The sequence below is a fragment of the Ipomoea nil genome, unplaced genomic scaffold (genome assembly GCF_001879475.1).
Source record: "Ipomoea nil cultivar Tokyo-kokei standard unplaced genomic scaffold, Asagao_1.1 scaffold3195, whole genome shotgun sequence".
Lineage (NCBI taxonomy): Eukaryota > Viridiplantae > Streptophyta > Magnoliopsida > Solanales > Convolvulaceae > Ipomoea > Ipomoea nil.
Window position 1 is genome coordinate 4760831 of NW_017619623.1, and position 18712 is coordinate 4779542.

Below are 18712 nucleotides of genomic sequence, written 5' to 3' on the forward strand. Positions count from 1 at the left end.
GTAAAAAAATGAGAGAATACACGGCGGAGGGACAAGGTCCCAAATTTATTGGGAGTCAGACTGAGAGCCAGCCACCATTGCTAAATTAAAGTATGGGCGATCTGGTTCGTTGACCTGTTAATGAAGATACATGAGTGATGGACAATTTTTAATTATAATGTCCTTACAAAGGCACGAGTCAGTTGTAGTGATAATGTGCAATAGCAAATATCGAACTACAGGGAATTGATACAATGCAATTTAATAACAAGAAAATAATTGAAAAGAAATAAACTTGAAAATAATTGGAAGGAATAAAGTTTAGTTCAATAAGAAGTTTGAATTGCAGAATAATTAAATCAAAAGTACGCATAAAACTTAAAATATATATATATATATATATATATATATATATATATATATATATATATATATATAAAACTAAGGAACATAAAGAAATCACAGACAATTTGATATCTATATATATTCTATTCTATATATATATAAAAGTAAAATTCTCCTATTTCATTTTCCCGCCCAAACTTTTGTAGTCAAATTAATTAAATATTTTATATTTTATTGGTCAAATACTAAATAAAGCTTATTTGGTAAGTAAATGAGAAATGGAAATTTAGTAATATCAATATTATGAATTAATTAGGAATAATATTAATTAGGAATATTAATATAATGAATTGATTAGGAATATCAATATGATGAATTGATTAGGGCAATACCTTAAATAAATAAATACACTTTCTTTTTGAAAATTTTTACAAATTTATAATTCTCATATTTTTCACCTATAAATACAATGAGTTGATGACTACAAAAATTATAGGTCTTCATTTTATATTGCATCCCTTTTTTCCCACTATGTCTTCAGCCTTGATCATTCAGTTTAGCCGTGTTTCAAAATTAACGGTAGGTTTAACATTCAAGTAGTTTGATTGGATTAGATACAATACGTTTTTCATGGTTGTGTTGTCCAAATTTAATACTTTTTTCGACGAAAAGCTATTCATATCATATGCCTAGATTATGATTTATTCTGAATATTTCTTCGGTTACTCCAAGTCCATTTGATATATTGATTTTTTGCTTCTATTGAAGTTTCATTATCATTGACGAAAGGCAGCCTCATGTGAATCTCGCTTTGACTGGTGCCTACTCCTGTCCGTTTAAAGCGATGCTGAGTGCTGACTCCTCTAATCTCTCTCTTCATTTTTTTTCTATACTGTCATTGGTCAAGAATTTAAAGTGCCACACAATAAAATGTGTGACTCATGAGTGATTGGAGAATGGGGAGTGGTTAAGTGTTTCTGTTGTAATATACATGACAAGATATACCATGAATCGCCTTTAATACATCAATTGACTATTATTATATTCTTCTTAGTTCTTTGCGTTGATTATTGAAGTAATCGAACTTCTGAAATTCTGATTTGTTAAGTTGTTTTATTCTCATGGTGCCGGTTTTGAGAGTTATGAAGTCCATGCTCAATTCCTCATTGTATAGGTCAAAAGTGTATTTATTTTTTGACGTAATTATGGGATCGCCATAATTACTCAGTAATAATAATAATAATAATAATAATAATAATAATAATAATAATAATTGCTAATATTATTGTTCAAATATAATATTAAAAAAACTAATTTTAATTGGTAATCTATATTCTATATTAATCTATATTTATATTCTATATTAATTAATAAAAACAAATCCTCATTTACAAGTTCCTGCCTAAACAATTAATAATAATATGAAAAAATGAAAAAGAATGGAAGGAAGCCGTACGCCCAAACAATTAATAATAATATTGGGAAGAAAATTAATAATAATATGGAAATATGAAAAATAATGGAAGGAAATATTAGCCATGTGAATATTTTCTACACTCTGAAGAATGGAAAAGAATTAATAAGTAGTATAAGGAAAATAATCATTAAGATATTTTACTATTAATCTTTTACGGAAGATTTTGCGTAAAAAATAGAATAGAATTGGTTATTAATAATTTAGATTCTGCGTAAAAAAAAAAAATGTAATAGAATCGGTTATTAATAATTTAGCTTCATTTTACTATATTAATCTTTAAGAAAAATTCTGCGTAAAAAAATGTAATAGAATCGGTTATTAATAATTTAGCTTTATTTTACTATTAATCTTTAAGTAAGGTTTTGTTAAAAAATAAAATAGAATTAATTATTAATAATTTAAATTGAAATTAAAGTACATATATTTTTCTATCCGTAATACAATTTTACTTATTATTTTACAAAATTTTCAAATAATAATTGGTAATATTATTGTTCAATTATAATAAAAACTTTAATTTTAATTGGTAATCTATATTCTATATTAATTAATAAAAACAATATCCTCCTTTACAAGTTCCCACCTAAACAATTAATAATAATATGAAAAAATGGAAATTAATGGAAGGAAGCCGTACGCTAAAATAATATATAATAATATTGGGAAGGAAATTAATAATAATATGGAAAATGGAAATGAATGGAAGGAAATGTTAGCCATGGGAATTTTTTATACACTCTGAAAAATGGAAAAGAATCAATAAGCAGTATAAGAAAAAGAATCACTAAGATATTTACTATTAATCTTTTAGGAAAGATTTTGCATAAAAAATAGAATAGAATTGGTTGTTAATAATTTAACCTTATTTTACTATTAATCTTTAAGAAAAATTCTGCAAAAAAAAAAAATGTAATAGAATCAGTTATTAATAAGTTAGCTTTATTTTACTATTAATTAATCTTTAAGGAAGATTTTGCTTAAAAAAATAAAATAGAACCAATCTATATATATATATATATATATATATATATATATATATATATATATATATATATATATATAATTAAAAATAAAATCATCCTTATTCATTTTTATAAAATTAAAATTAAAACAAAAAAATAAGAAGAAAACAAAAAGGAGCCACGGGCTCCCTTTTGTAAATGATGTTGGATCATTTTGATCCCACATTGAAAATGTTTGGAAAATGAGCTCTTGAGCTCCTCTATATAAGAGGAGCAATGCTCCTCTTACAAATATAATTGTTTGTCCATCAATGTGGACAATTATTGAGAAGTTCAAAGGCAAATATTTTATTTTTTGAGTACTATTGACACGTCAAATTATGCTGTGGAATCATCTCCACCTAGTAAGGTAGACACGATTCTAAAATTGCTCACAATTATGCATATATAGTTCTAAAATTATGAACATAGTGTTGTGAACATAATTATGAATATATAGTTATGTAATTATGAATATAGAGATTCAATAATTGTGAATATGAAGTTTAAAAATTATGAATATATAACTTTATAATTATGAACATATAGTTTAGTAATTATGAACATAGAGTTTTGTAGTTGTGAATATAGAATTCAATAATTATGAATATGAAGTTCAAAGATTATGAATATTTAGCTTTATAATTATGAACATATAGTTCAGTAATTATGAACATAGAATTGTGTCAACATTGCAAAGTGGACACAGTTCCACAACATAACTATTCGATTCACCTTGTTACATGTAGTATCTGTTCATATAAACTTTCTCAACCTATCGAAGCGTTTCAAAAGGCTCTTATTTACGAAACCTTATTTTAATGGCTTCTTATTTTAGTTTTTTTTTTTTTTTTTATTAGGGGGTTTGGCTAAGATTAACCCAAAATGTATATGTCTTGTTTTAGTTTTTAGCAGTTTGGAGTAAATTGCTAAGTTATTAAATAATATTTTTGATGTTTTGATTAAATATAAAATGTTAAACGAGTGAATTTATTAAAATTTTGGAAAATTCTCCAAATAATCAAATTACAATAATAACAACAATAACAACAACAACAACAACAACAACAACAATAATAATAATAATAATAATAATAATAATAATAATAATAATAATAATAATCCAAACAAAATTATATACAAAATAAAAAAATAAAAAATAAAAAATAAAAATAAAAAAGAGTCATGGGCTCCTTTTGTAAATGATGTGGGATCATTTTGATCACACATTGAAAATGTTTGAAAAGAGATAGCTCATCTATATAAGAGGAGCAAAACTGCTCTTACAAACATAATTACTTGCACATCAATGTGGGCAAGTATTGAGAAGTCAAAATATTCTTATTTAAGAAGCTTCAGCGTCGTCTTCTTATTTTAGTTTTAATTAATTAATTATTTATTTATTATTAGTACGGGTTTGGAAAGATTAACCCAAAATGTATGTGTTGTTTTAGTTTTTAGCAGTTTGGAGCAAATTGCTAAGTTATTAAATAATATTTTTGGTTTTTTATTAAATATAAAATATTAAACAGACGAATTTCTTAAAATTTTGGTGAATTTGCCAAATAATCAAATTACAACAAAACAACAACAACAACAACAACAACAATAATAATAATAATAATAATAATAATAATAATAATAATAATAATCCAAAAACAAAACTATATATAAAATAAAATTAAAATTAACAAAAAAAAAAAAAAAAAAAAAAAAAAAAAAAAACAAACAAACAAAGGGGAGCCACAGGCTCCCTTTGTGTGGGTTCATTTTCATCCCAAATTGAAAATGTTTGAAAAAGATGAGCTCTTGAGCTCCTCTATATAAGAGATACAAACATAATTGTTTACCCATCGATGTGACGAGTATTGAGAAGTCAAAATGTTCTTATTTAAGATATCTTAGCTTTGTCTTCTTATTTTAGTTTTATTTATTTATTATTTATTAGTGGGGGTTAGGAAAGATTAACCCAAAATGTATGTGTTGTTTTAGTTTTTAGCAGTTTGGAGCAAATTACTTAGTTATTAAATAATATTTTTAATATTTTGATTAAAGATAAATTGTTAAAATGGCGAATTTGTCAATAATCAAATAATAATAATAATAATAATAATAATAATAATAATAATAATAATAATAATAATAATAATAATAATCCAAACAAAACGATATACAAAATAAAATTAAAATTTTAAAAAAAAATGAGAAGAAGACAAAAGGGGGTCACAGGCTCCCTTTGTAAATGATGTGAGATCAATTTGATCTCACATTGAAAATGTTTGGAAAGAGGAGCAATGCTCCTCTTACAAACATAATTGCTTCCCCATCAATGTAGGCAAGTAACTTGGAGGGTGTGGTTGAGTGTAAGGGACTCATCTATCGTTAACCAAAGGTCAAGGGTTCGATCCTTGGATTTGGAAATGGAACAGCCTTAAATCTCTAAGCCAGTTGTCCCACCAAAAAGAGGTGCAAGTTAGCGAGGGGATTAGTCACTTACTCACTTTGTCTAACGGTGGAAACTCTGGATTTACCAAAAAAAAAAAAAATCAATGTGGGCAAGTATTGAGAAGTCCAAAGTCTTTTTTTTTTTGTTAGAAGTAAAGGAAAATTAAAAATGGGAAGGAAATATTTCAATAATAATATTTTACATCATCAAATAGTAATGACATATTTTAAAAAATAGTAAAAATAAATTAAAAATGAAACGAAAATATTTCATTAATAATATTCTACACCATCAAATTAAAATGGAAAGAAAATTAGGTAAAAATATCACTGTATCTATATTCTAATTGACTAATTGATTGGAAATAAAAAAGAATAATTGATTGAAAATGAATATAATATTACTAATTTACTGAAAATACAAAAGGAAATGAATATTAATAATTGAATGCAAATAAAAAATGATCTATACTTGACTAAAAAAATGGTCAGATCATTGTATTTTAATTAAAAATGGAATGAAAATTTAAAATTGGAGGAAAATATTTCAATAATAATATTCTACATTATCTATAGTAAATGCATATTTTAAACAATAGTAAAGGTAAATTAAAAATGAAACGGAAATATTTCAATAATAATATCTACATCATCAATTAAAAATGGAACAAAAGTTAGGTAAAAATATTACTGTATTTGATATTCTAATTGACTGAAAAAAAAAAGAATAATTGGCTGAAAATGAATCTGATATTACGAATTGACTGAAAATATAAAAGGATAACTAATTGAGTGATATTCTACCATTATATATTTTCATTCAAGTAACCCGTCCGGATGGAGAAGATGTTAGCTCTAGACGAAGATGAACAAGATTGTGTTGTCACTACCAATGTCGTCTACAAAGAGGTTTCATATTTTCTTAATATATTACAACAAATCCATTCTGTGCATCGCACGGGTGCAAATACTAGTGTAACAAAACAATAAAATCTAGGAACATGAATTAACTACAAGTGAACTAAACGATAAAACCACATAATAAATCTTTAACAACTCATTGTAATAAAAAAATAAACAGCAGTAATCAATCATCCCAATTAGCAACATTAAATTGATAAATTCTTAAGCATTAAGCATTAAGCATTCTTATCTTCGTAATCAAGCATTGGGCGTTGTATTACAGTACACAAATCAACAAATTAAAATTGAAGGAAAGGTTATGGATTACTCCAAGAAAATAAAGAGAAGCAAGTAGCTAGGCAAATTAATAAAGGAAAAAGAAATAGACTTTGTTGCCGAGCCAAACAATGTGCTGCTGAAACAAGAACTGTTACCCAGAATTAATTAACCAAGCCGCGCTTAAGAATAATTAGTCGCTACCACCAAAGGTTGCTTGAAGCCAAAATTGCTGCGCCAAAGAGGAAATCGCACGGCCAGAGCTCGCCACCGCCGCACCTAGCCGTACCGGAATTGTTCCGGAGCAAAATTGATGATGCTTCTTCCTTGAAGCCGCCCTTTATTTATACTGCTCAGGATCAACGGCTTCTTCCGTAAACCTTCGGATCAATGACTTAAATGTGTGGTCAACAGGCCGAAATTCCCACTATGTGTCGTCTTTTTTTTTTTTGACAACAATATGCAAAACTCCTTTGGGAGTTGCGTTTTCGGTTGTGTCCCGGGTATTTTTTATTTTTCGTGTATTTTCGTAAAACGCAAGAGGTAGTTGCGTTTACGTATTCTTATACGTAAAACGCATTACCTTCATGCGTTTTCCAGCGGATACGGTATTGGTAAAAACGCAACTTACTTCTGCGTTTTCGGTATAATACGTAAAACGCAAAAGTAAGTTGCGTTTTTACGGTTTTTTGTACCGGCGGTGGGAGAATATTTCATCAGCCGGAGTTAAGTCGACGGCGGCGGAGATTTCGTTCTATCTGGAGCTGCTTTTGCAGACGGTTGATGGAGCGAAATGGTGAAGGAAAATTCATGCGACGGAGATGACGACGCTGACGGCGGTGACGCGGCGGCGGCGGCATTGCCACTACTCGATGTTTGCTCTTCCGCCGGCACCGGCGCCGCCGCCTCTTCCTCCTTTACTCTGTTGCGCCCTTGCTTCTCTTCATCTTTGTCGTCTCTGATCTCCTGATGCTTCTTGTCCATGACTCAATGATATACGGTATGAGTTTTTCTCAGATTTTCTCAGATTCTCTTTCTCTGTCAGTGAATTTTCCTTTGGGAAACAAAATGGAAAAAACTGAGGGGGCAGATGCAGAGATAAGAATATGAGAAGAGAGCAAAGGGGGATGGCTGCCAACCTAAAATGTCTTCTTGCGTTTTACAGAAATTCCGGCGAAGTAGCGCCGATCAAGAGTACGCATTTCGATGTTGCGTTTTACGTATTTAAAAGTATAATACGTAAAACGGATCTCCTAAATGCGTTTAAACGTATTCAATACGTCACATGAAAACGCATTTGGGAGTTGCGTTTTTCGTATACAATACTAAAAACGCAACTCGCAATTGCGTTTTAAGTAATTAACGAAAAAAAAAAAAATACAGCTGGGACAGCTTCAAAAACGCAACTCGTAAAAGAGTTTTACATATTTCTGTCAAAAAAAAAGTCAGCACACATTTTAGAAATTTCTCATGGCCTTCTACACATTTAAGTCATTGATCCTAAACCTTCACCGTAAATTACTCTAGCCGATGAAAGCATTTGGATCTCTGCACTGCTACTTTGACTGCCTTCCGCTGATTTGCCGCAACAAAGCTTTGACCCAATAATAATTCTTCACTTAAATTAAACACATTTAAGGCTCTGGACAGTGCATCGTGTTGTCCCCTCCTCACTACTTGTTGGAAGATTTGGGGGCCTCGGAACCTGAAGTTGTGGAGTAGATTATCACTTAACCCTATTCATGTGTTTGAGGACGCAAATACTTTCCTTGAGGCCTGGAATTCTATTCACACGCAGCTTCCTAGACGTACTCAGAATATTGTTACTGCAAAATGGGAGAAACCTTCTAGGGGTTGGCTAAAGGTTAACACAGATGCCGCAATCGACAGCCAAGGTATGCAAATTGGCCTGGGGTTTGTGTTCAGAAATTGCGAAGGTAATTTTGTTGCCGTTGTGACAAAGAATTGGCTAGGCAGTTACTGTCCCAAACTTGCAGAAGCCATTAGTATTCGTGAAGCTCTCAAATGGTTGAAGGAAAGGGACTATGGTGCTATTCAGGTAGAAACAAATGCTCGTTATTAAAGGACTAAACAACGTTTCCACAGACTCTTATTTTGATTTAGTTCTTGAAGATATTATGGTACGTTTGGTTCGCGGAATAAGCCTGAAATGGCATAGCATTCCCAGTAATAGACCTATTCCTTTGTTTGGTAAAATTTTTTATTCCCAGGAACATTGTTCCTGGGAAGGGCCTATATTCCCCATACGGAGGAAATAGCTATTACCAGGCCCCCCCAGTATTAACTTATCCCTGAGAACTCAGGAATAGATTTTATATTTTATTTCCTATTTTACCCTTTCTCTCGTCTTTTACCCTTTCTCTGTCTTTCATAATAGTTAATGATTTTCATAATGAGTTAATTCCAGCAATGGTCCTCCGACTATCGTGATTTTCCAAAATTGGTCCTTCACTTTTAATTTGGACGAAAGAGACACTTGACTTTCGAAACTATTCCACCAAAGGTCCTTCTATTAAAACACCGCGTTTATGTAGGGTCAAATGTGTCTTTTCATTATATTGCTTTCTTCTTCCTCTTAGCCTAACAGCCCTGACTTATTTGACGCAAGAAGCAGCGAAGAACTCCCGTACGAAGAAAACAATTGTTCCTCATTTTCCTCTTTAGCCAATCTTTTTGTAATATCAACATCTAATGGTTTGCAGAATCGGGCGTCAACCACAGTTACTGATATGTCAAGGGAGTTGAGGAGCATTTCTGCAGCTCCCAGACTTGGACTATAGAACCGTATCCCAACATTGCAACTCTTGATCTGCTGCCTTCTCTCAGTATTCTTCCCTTTCCAATATGTTCAATGAGTAAATTATTAATTCTTGTTTGGCTCTGTGATGAATATTCTGAAATCTGAATTGAATAAACTAGTAACTTGGTACCTCAAGTGGTGTTCCTATGTTGTTAGGAGGCCTATCATCAATCGTTGCTGTTGTGGCAACCATGTGCATCAGCTCTGCTTTATCTGACGGAGCCATGGCCACCATGTTGGGCAAGCAAGCCATGAATGTAATGTCAAATGCTCCACGATGTGTAGGTCCATCAGCGTCAACCAAACCAGCTCTGTCCATTGCAAACCGTACTGGCAACTTCTAAAGTATTCAAATAATCAGTTTCCACTGTAAGTATTCTGCAGAGGAATGAAACACAAAACTGAACCACACCATCGCTCGCTGCTCTCGCTATTAGGGTTGAAATCAGTATTAGGATTAACAAATTAGATGATAGAATTGGGGATTTTACAACACTCATTTCATTTCAGACTGAATAAGTAGAAGACCAAGCAATTTACCCTTGTACCATTCACTTAAGAGACACAATTGCCCCTTAAACTAACTGCCAACAAACGATTATCTAACAAAAGGACCTTTGGTGGAACAGTCACTAGTACAGATCTGCACATCCGCTACCCTTGTATAAGGCTTTCTGCTACCCTTGTACAAGGGCAGCGGATGTGGGGGACGCGGAAAGCCTTGAGGTTTCCGCGTCCCTTGTAGGACAGTAGCGGAAAATTGACTATCCGCTACCCTTCTTCAAACAGAAGGGTAGCGGATTCCTCTAAAATTTGTTAAGCATCCTCTACCCTTCTATTGATAGAAGTGTAGCGGATGCTATTATATAATTTTTTTTTCTAATTCATCCGGTACTGGTAGCGGATTTTTATTTTAAATTAATTTATTATTTTCAAAATCCCCAAATTTTTTTGAAAATCTTGTACAAAATTATATTCACAAATTACATATCAACACAATATTATAAACACAATACTAATCATTGATCAATACAATATTTTCAACACATACAATACTCTCACAATCCATCCAAATATATAAGTTAACACATTAGTACATTACCTAAACAATTTTAACCAACAGTGAAAAAAAAGGTAAAATTAATTATAAAATATGATGACTGCCACTAAAGGAACTTCAATTCACCTCTTCTCCAAGCATTTTGCTTTCTTGATTGCAGATACCAAAGAAAACTCCTAGAACAGCAAGAATAAACCAATCATAATTCAGAACAGAAATAAACAGAATGATTCAACAAAAGCAAGATTAAGCAATAGTTTATATGTTTAATTGTTTATATAGTAACAAATATTGCAGTGCTCTAAAAGTAGCAGTAAACAACCTCATAAATTCCAACTGCCTCTACACACTGTCCAAGTCATCCAAAAGTTCACTTCAAGACTAAACACATAGGCTAAGTACTTGTGTCTTTTAATGTAACTCAATTTTTTATTTTCAGTTTCAACTTCTCCATCCTTGAAAGTTATAATGAATAGTCATGGATTTAATCCTAGGTCTGGAATATACACGAGTGAGTACTATATACACAATTATCCATGCCACAAGAACAGAATGTGGTGACGGTGGAGCTGGATTGTTTATTTGCCACAAAATTTAGTCAATGTAGGCCAGCATGCACTAGTACAAGATGAATCTCCAAAGAAACATAGAAAGAAATCAAATAAACAATGATAAGGTAGTAAGCATAATGCAAATAGAAATAGTAAACAACTATCAAATTCGTACCCAATAACATACACTCAAAAAGCTAGTAATACAAAATCAGTTATTAAAGTAACAAGTAAACAGAACAGGCATGTGGAGAAACTACCTCAAGCCAACACACTGATTCAGTGTCACCACGAAGATTTCTCTCTGCCATTACTGGTTCCTTATCACTGCCAACATTTTGCCTCAAATGACCCTCATTGGGACCAAGAAGAGAATTGAGAATATGAATGACACAGCACAGGATTCCAGAATCAAGTAGAGACTGCTTATCAGTGGGCTGTAGGAAATGTATACCAATTACAATTCAGAAAGGGAATGCCCAACATTTTCTTATTGGTAGATATAGAAAAAAGATGAGATTATATACCCCAGAAACAAGGACCTCCACTGCATATAATAAATTTGCACCAGGGTTAATACCATCCTGTGAATATAATGATTGAATATTGTCACAATTAGACCAGCATAACTCATACAACAAATGGGGTTCAAATGTAATATGATGTACAGACAAAAGGATTCACATACATATAGATTATCAAAGCAGTGAAAATAAAAGTCAACTGTTTCTTATCCTAAAGTGCTTGACTTTGAATCCATGCATGTGTGTATACTCCATTAACAATGTAGCTTTCTACAGTTCTATTAGCTCTCCAAAGCATACTGTGTCTCTTTTCCTAATCCTTACTAAATTTTGGATGAGATCATTGAGATGCAAAATATTGGCAAATGTGCTGTGAAGCAACACAGCATTCAACTCTCACAGGTTGATCAATTTGGAGTTACAGGAAACATCTTCATAATTTGAAGTTCAATATTATATTCCTTAGAATCCTACCTATATATTTTGTCAATTGACATCTCATGTAGTTGTGCAATTCATTCATAGTGTATTGATCTTTGGCATTGGGAAATTTGAGGATGACAACAGAACTTATAGCTTCAATCAAAACAATCCAAGAGAGTATAACCTTTTTAAGCAGGGAAAATGTCCTAAACTTCCCACATTGCCCAATAGATACTATACACAAACTTAGTATTAAGAGAAAAAAATTACTTACATTTGGGATATAACAAGTGTGGATTCACCTAATCACCTTTAGGCTGACAACATGCAACACCCTCCCAAGCAACCCATGTAGTAGGGGCACAGGGGTCACCATTCCAACCTATTCTGTCAGGAACACAAAGGGACACAGCTCCTTCAAGGCTTTCGTGGCAACAATTGGAGAAAAAAGGGAGCAATGTATTTAGGCCCAGTGAGAAGACATCTCTGCACAGCTAATAACATTGTTGTATCTATTCTTCTAACAATAACTTTATGTTGTCAATGTTTTCCTCAATCCATATATAGCAAAGTCCACTAGTAAATTAAGAACAAATGCATGAAGAATCAAAATTAGTGTGATCTTGAATGCAGATTTCAAAAAATTATTGGTGCACCCACCACTGGCTCAAGCCTCACATTCAAAGTAGTACTATTCAAATTCTTGACAACATAGTTCCAATCATAGGCAGCAAAGCCAACAACTTACCCTCGACAGAAACATCAAAGACCAAATTACCCTCGACAAAAACATCAAAGGATGGGGAGTGTGACTTCCTGTCGAAGTTATCGTACACAGTAAAGGTGCGGAGGAGGTACTTCCCAGAGAGAAGGTCAGTGATGATGTAGCAATTCTTCTTACCGGAGGTGATGGGGAAGTAGCGGAGGGTCTTCTCCTGCTGGTGCTTGAACTGAAGCGGCTCCGACACAATGGCGATGTCACCATGTTTATAAAAAAAAATATAATATATAATATTTATTATAATGATAATTATAAAAAATAATTTTAACCAAAAAAAAATACCTGGCTCCAGATGGCGGATCGGAGCAGCTGGTGGCGGTGAATCGAAGCAGCCGCTGAGAGGAGTCGATGAGAACGATGGAACTCGCGGCGGCGACGGCTGAGGAGAACTATGGCGGTGGAGATGGCGGATGAGGGAGTCCTTAGCTTGGTGTCGGCGATGGCGTTTGATCGAGGCTGAGGGAGTCGCGGTGTCAGCGGCGTCGTGGGAAGATGAGTCCGGGAGGCAGTGTCAACGGCGGAGATCTGGTGAGGTGTGGCGGCGGTGAGGCGTTGAGGCCTGAGGGTTGTTGTGAGAGAGCTGATCGATTTCCGCTGCCCTATTTTGAGGGTTATTTTTTTTTTTTTTTAAAGATATGGTTTCCGGCTTTCCGCTTGCGGATAATTATATTAATTAAAAATTAATATAATTATCCGCGCTACCCTTGCTACAAGAAAGGGTAGCGGAAACTCTTTCCGTCATTTTTTATTTTTAAAATCGCTACCTTTTTAATAGAAAGGGTAGCGATTTCTTATTGATTTATTTACAAGTATGCCACCGTCCCTTTTTTTTAAACAATACACTACCCTTGTTTAAAGAAGGGTAGCCTAAAGTCGTATTTCTTTGCTCTATTTTGTACTAGTGAGTTTAGAAAGTCAAGTGTCTTTTTCGTCCAAATTAAAAGTCGAGGATCAATTTTGGAAAATTGCGATAGTCAGAGGACCATTGCTGGAATTAACTCTTTTCATAATATTAGCTTTTCTTTTGTGAAACGATCCGCGAATTCGGCCGCCACTTGATTACACGGGAAGTCGTTTTCAACGCTAATTGTAGGACGTGGCTATCATCGCCACCTCCGTTTCTTTCTGATGTAATTGTTTCAGATTCTTGTTAAATAAATTATGCTTTTCTCTTTAAAAAAAACACATTTATAACATTAATGGCGTGTTTGGTTCATGGAATATGTCGGGAATGGAATACCATTTCCAGGAATAGACTTATTCCATTGTTTGTTTTGTCATTTTATTCATGGTAATAGCGTTCCCGGGAATGAGCTATTCCCTTTGCAGGGGGAATAGTCATTCCTAGGGGACTACCCGTGGGTCCACCCGCGGGAACATGGTTGTGGTGATGTTGGGATTTGTTCCCAGTGATTTGGTTGTCTTGGTGTTTGATCTTTTGGCTTCCCGATGTTCTTTTGTGGAACTATTTGAGTGTCTTCTTGATGTTTCGTAGGTCTAGAACTATATGGTAGGTATCCATGTAGGGTCTTTGGTTTCTTGATTCGTGCTAAGTGTTCAACATTGTGCTTCGTTGGACCAAGAGGTGTCTTGTGTGTTCCTCGGAACTATCTTGAGTTTCCCCGTTGTTAAGCATGCTAGTTTGTTGTCTTAATGCTAGCGTGTGTGTTGTTCGTACCTTCCGTGTGGTTGATGTTAACTTGTGTTATACATCATTGTTGTCGTTGGGCTGTGACCCGTTCCTTGATTGAGTATGTTTCATACCTTCATTGTAATCCGTTGTTTGACTCTCGTGTGAGTGGTGGTACATGTGTGGCTCTACCTGGATTGCACGATTAGTGGTATGGGACACTAGTCACCAAGGTATTGCAGCGGTCCTCGTGGTGTCCGTGACGTGATTATGGAGTTGTAGCCTGAGTGATGGGTCCACGCGATTGGGGGATAACATTGTGTTATCCGGGCATGTGTTGCCGTGATTGGTGGTGGTTCGTTGGTGGTTATAGGTAGGGGACGACGGTCCCGGCGGAACAAGGTTGGACTTGGCTGTACAGGGGATCTTGGAGGTAATGGTTGGCTTGAAGGTACAAGGTTGGGGGTAGCCATAAGGTTGGAACAGGGCATAAGGAAGGCACACCAAACTCGCGATGGGTGATGTTGCCAGGGCTTTTAAAGCCGGCGTTGTGTGATCTTCTCTCGTGACGTGTGTAGTCACGGAGGCTTGTGGTGTTTTGGCATGTGTTGCCGTTGGGTGAGTCTTTATCCTTGTGTGTGGTTAACCTTTGTGGTTGGGATGTGTTCCCGGTGTTATCCTTGAGAGTGATGAGTCTTGTGTTGACAATTGATCTTGGTTTTGACTTATATATATGTATTCCGTTTCGAAATTGGTTTTTATATCTTATATCTACCTATTTATGATACTTAACGGTATTGGTGGGTTACCAGCATTATTCGCTGACCGGGCGTCGTCCCAATGTTTATCTTTGTGTTCTTTCAGGTGGTGTTTAGACGAGAGCGATGTCTAGAGCCTGGTAGCTTAGCACCGTTGTGTTTTTGTGGCCTGTGCGTCAATGTTTTTAGACTGTTTAGATTGATGTATTAGGATAGTATTATACACTTGCAGATTGTTGCCTTAGCGTTACCTAGTGTGGTATACGTGGCATAACACCCCTTTTGGATTTCTTTTATCCAGTTTCCGTTTATCTTCCGCTGTGCTAGTTTTGTTGTTAATCTGCTTGTGTTAGGGCTTCAATTGGGCCTTGTTTTTGGGGGGTGTTACAGTTGGTATCAGAGCCTAGGTTTTGAGCCTAGGAAGAGTTAAGTCTAGACTTTCTAAGCGGTTAAGTGTGTTTTGAGACCTCTAAGCGACCTTAAGAAGCTAAGTGTTAGGCTTAGGACTCTAGGTTGCGCGGTGAGATGTGTGTTGTTTGCTGTCTTGCTTGTTTGCTCTTTTTGGTAATCTCGTTGTTGTTGTAGAAGTCTGCGATTCCTCCCCGTCCCCGCGCTCGCACCCTAGAGACCCCGACCAACGAGCAGCTCGCTCAGAATCTCCATCAGCTGACACAGACGATGCAGTCGCTCAGTGAAGCCTTGCTGAACAACAATCAAGCTGTGCCGCCTCCGCCTCCTGCTGGGCATCGCGATGTAGGTCGTTTGGTGTCAGGGCATCGGCCGCCATCCTTCGCTGGTGAGGAAGACCCTGTAGTCCTTGAAGAGTGGCTACGGGTGTTTGATAAGATCTTCATCGTGGTGGGCTGTCCCGAAGAGAGGAGAGTAGAACTGGCAACGTTCTACTTCTGCCAGGAAGCGGATTTATGGTGGGTCCACGAAGGTCCGACCTTCCTTGAAGAGCCTGGGTTTGATTGGACCGCGCTCAAGGACAGAATGCGCGAAAGGTTCTACCCAGCGCATGTGCGAGCCGCCATGTTTGATGAGTTCCTTCATCTGCAGCAAGGACCTCTATCTGTGGTTGAGTACCACAAGAAGTTCTTAGAGCTAGCACGCTTCGCGAGGATGTTGGTGCCTACAGATCTTGCCAAGGTTGAGCGTTTCGTTGCCGGTCTGAATTATGAAGCACGAAAAGCGTTGACGGTGAGTAGGCCCAGTTCCCTTAAGGATGCGTATCTGTGTGCCGCGGATCTGTTTCGTGTTTAGCAGCTTCAGAAGAGTTCGCTTGAGTTGGCTAGGAAGAGAGTTGAGAGTGGAGGTTCTTCTGCTTTCTAGAAGCCCCGACCGAGTTTTCCGGCCAGAGTTGTGTCGTCATCTTCTCAAGGACCTGTCAGATTGGAGCCCCAGGTTCAAGCTAAGTCGGTTGGTTGTCGCAAGTGTGGGAAAGTGCACGCGGGCCAAGATTGCTATGGCCAGGCGTTTAAGTGTTTTTGCTGTGGGGTTGCTGGTCATAGAGTCGCGGAGTGTCCCCAGCTTGACAGTCAGAGAGCGCTGCCGCCACCCCCGAGAGCCGGAGGAGCACCAGGAGGGAGTTCAGGTCGCGAAGCTGTCGGAGCTAGGCCGTCTGGGAGGGTTTTCGTGATGGCGCGTTCGCAGGCGGAGTCGGAGGGTCTGGTGGAGGAAGAGTTAGCAGGTAACCCTTGTTTTCGAGCCTATCCTTGTTTCCCGAGAGTGCTGTGTCCTTTGTTGCCTTGAGTGCTATCTTGTGTTTCGTAGTTGTCTTTGTTTGGCAATCCTCGGCATGCTTTCTTTGTTAGTATTTCGTTGGATGCTTAGTATAGACTCTTTTCTTGCTAAGTGCTTTCTCTAGTTGGCTTCTAAATCTTGTCTTGTGGTAGCCATCTATCCTTGAGTTATCTTGTGCGTAGCCCAATTCTTCCACCCTTGTACTTGGTTGCTCTTGCAACAATTCCTTGTGCATTTCCTAAAATTTTTCCAAGTATTCTTTGATTTGGAAAATAGCAAATCCATACCAAAAAACCTCTCCTTGTGTAGCTTAAAAGCTAAGCCTAATGTTTGAATGTAGCCTTAGAATTTCGAACCTAAGCATAATCTTTGTCAACCCAACCTCTAAACCACTTGAGCCAATTGCCTTTCTTGAAACCTAACCAATTTTAATTCCACCTAAACCTTAAATTCCCACTTTGTTCAAAATCCCCAAATTTAATCATCTTTTTCCCCAATCTCACCCAAATCCCTAATTTCTTTTCCCAAATTCTCTTCTCTTTTTCCTTCTCCCTACCCGTGAACCACCCTAACCCCATCCCCAACCCGTAGCATCCCTTACACCCGTCGCCGGCCACCACCGAACCGCCACCCGCAGCCGTCGCCGTTCGCCGGAGCCTCGCCGCCGCCGCCGAGCCGCTGTTGTTGTGTTGCCGAGAGAGAGAGAGAGCGCGAGAGAGGGAGAGCGTGCGAGAGAGAGAGGAGCAGCGAGAGTGTGGGTGTGTAGAAGAAGTTGTGGGCTTTGTTTGTTGAGCTTTGGATCATCTCCTACCATGCCTAGAAGGTCAAGTTTGGCTAGGAAAGCGGAATGGGTGGATGCCCACTACCTTGTGCTTGAAGGTAAAGCTTTTGATCCGGAATCTTTTTCAAGTTCCTTGTTGGATTTGCTTAAGTTTCAAGGTTTGTTGGATGGGTTTCTCGCCATAAGGGCCGAGACTTACCCAAGTTTGGTGAAAGAGTTTTACCGTCACATGGTTGTGACGAAGGAAGGTGAAAGGCTTGAGATCACTTCTAAGGTGAGAGGTGTGAAAGTTGTGTTGTATGAGAAGATGTTGGCTCAGTTGTTGAGTTTGTCTGCTACCGGAGTGGCTTAGTACAGTGGTTATTCTTGGATTAGTACGGATACCATGGGGTACCGTGACTATTTGAGCTATCTGTTGGGCCGTACGAGTGGTTTCACTCAGGCTTCGAGGCCGAAAAGGAAGTGGTTGTCTGCGGAACAAAGGATCTTGGTGATGTTGGTGTCAGATTGTTTGTTGCCTAATAACAACAAGAGCAGTTTGTTGGGTAAGTTAGAATGCACCTTTGCTTTCTGTCTGAAGAATATGGTTAAGTTCAATTTGCCTGCTTTGATGATGCAACACATGGTGTTTTGCCGGGATCACAATCGGAAGAGCTTGCCGTATGGGATGGTGCTGAGTTGGATCTTGGTTAAGAAAGGTGTTAGTGTGGATGGCTGTCTCCCGAAGGCTGTGGGAAAGATGGTGTTGGATACCGCCAATCTCCGGAGTTGTAATCTGTTTCAGTTGGGTAGTGGTGAGTACATCACGCTTGAAGAGGTTGCAAGGAAAGCACCTGTGGAACGGGCAGAGTTAGCTGCGGAGCTTGGAGTCCGTGCCGGGAAGTTGAGCCTCGCAGTCCAGAGTTTGGGCGGTGATGAAGAAGTTGAGGAGGAAGCGGATCAAGAAGAAGAAGTAGGAGCACCGGAGACCGCCGAAGCTGAAGTAAGTGAATCAGACAGTGAGGAAAGCCGGAGAAGGAAGGAAGCTCGCACCAAGAGAGAGCAGGACGTCGTCTCTTTGCTTCGTCAGCAGAACAGTTTGATCGCCGAGGGCTTTGCGTTTGTGAAGGCGCAGTTCGTCGCAGTGCATCAGAGGCTGGACCAGATTGAAGCCAGTTCAAGCCACAGAGACGAAGACGAGGAAGAGTCTGAAGAGGCCGAGGAGTCGGAGAGTG

General features: G+C 36.8%; 1 long non-coding RNA gene and 1 pseudogene across 1 annotated transcript; both read right to left on the bottom strand.

The window, feature by feature from the left end:
• Positions 1-9022: 9022 nt before the first annotated feature.
• Positions 9023-9898, bottom strand: LOC109168303 (annotated as a pseudogene).
• Positions 9899-10398: 500 nt separating this feature from the next.
• On the bottom strand, positions 10399-11431 carry LOC109168325. Its single transcript, XR_002052072.1, has 3 exons — positions 11386-11431; positions 11119-11295; positions 10399-10483 (listed from the first exon to the last, which is right to left on the bottom strand). It is a non-coding gene; the product is annotated as an uncharacterized LOC109168325 (long non-coding RNA).
• Between the last annotated feature and the right edge of the window lie 7281 nt (positions 11432-18712).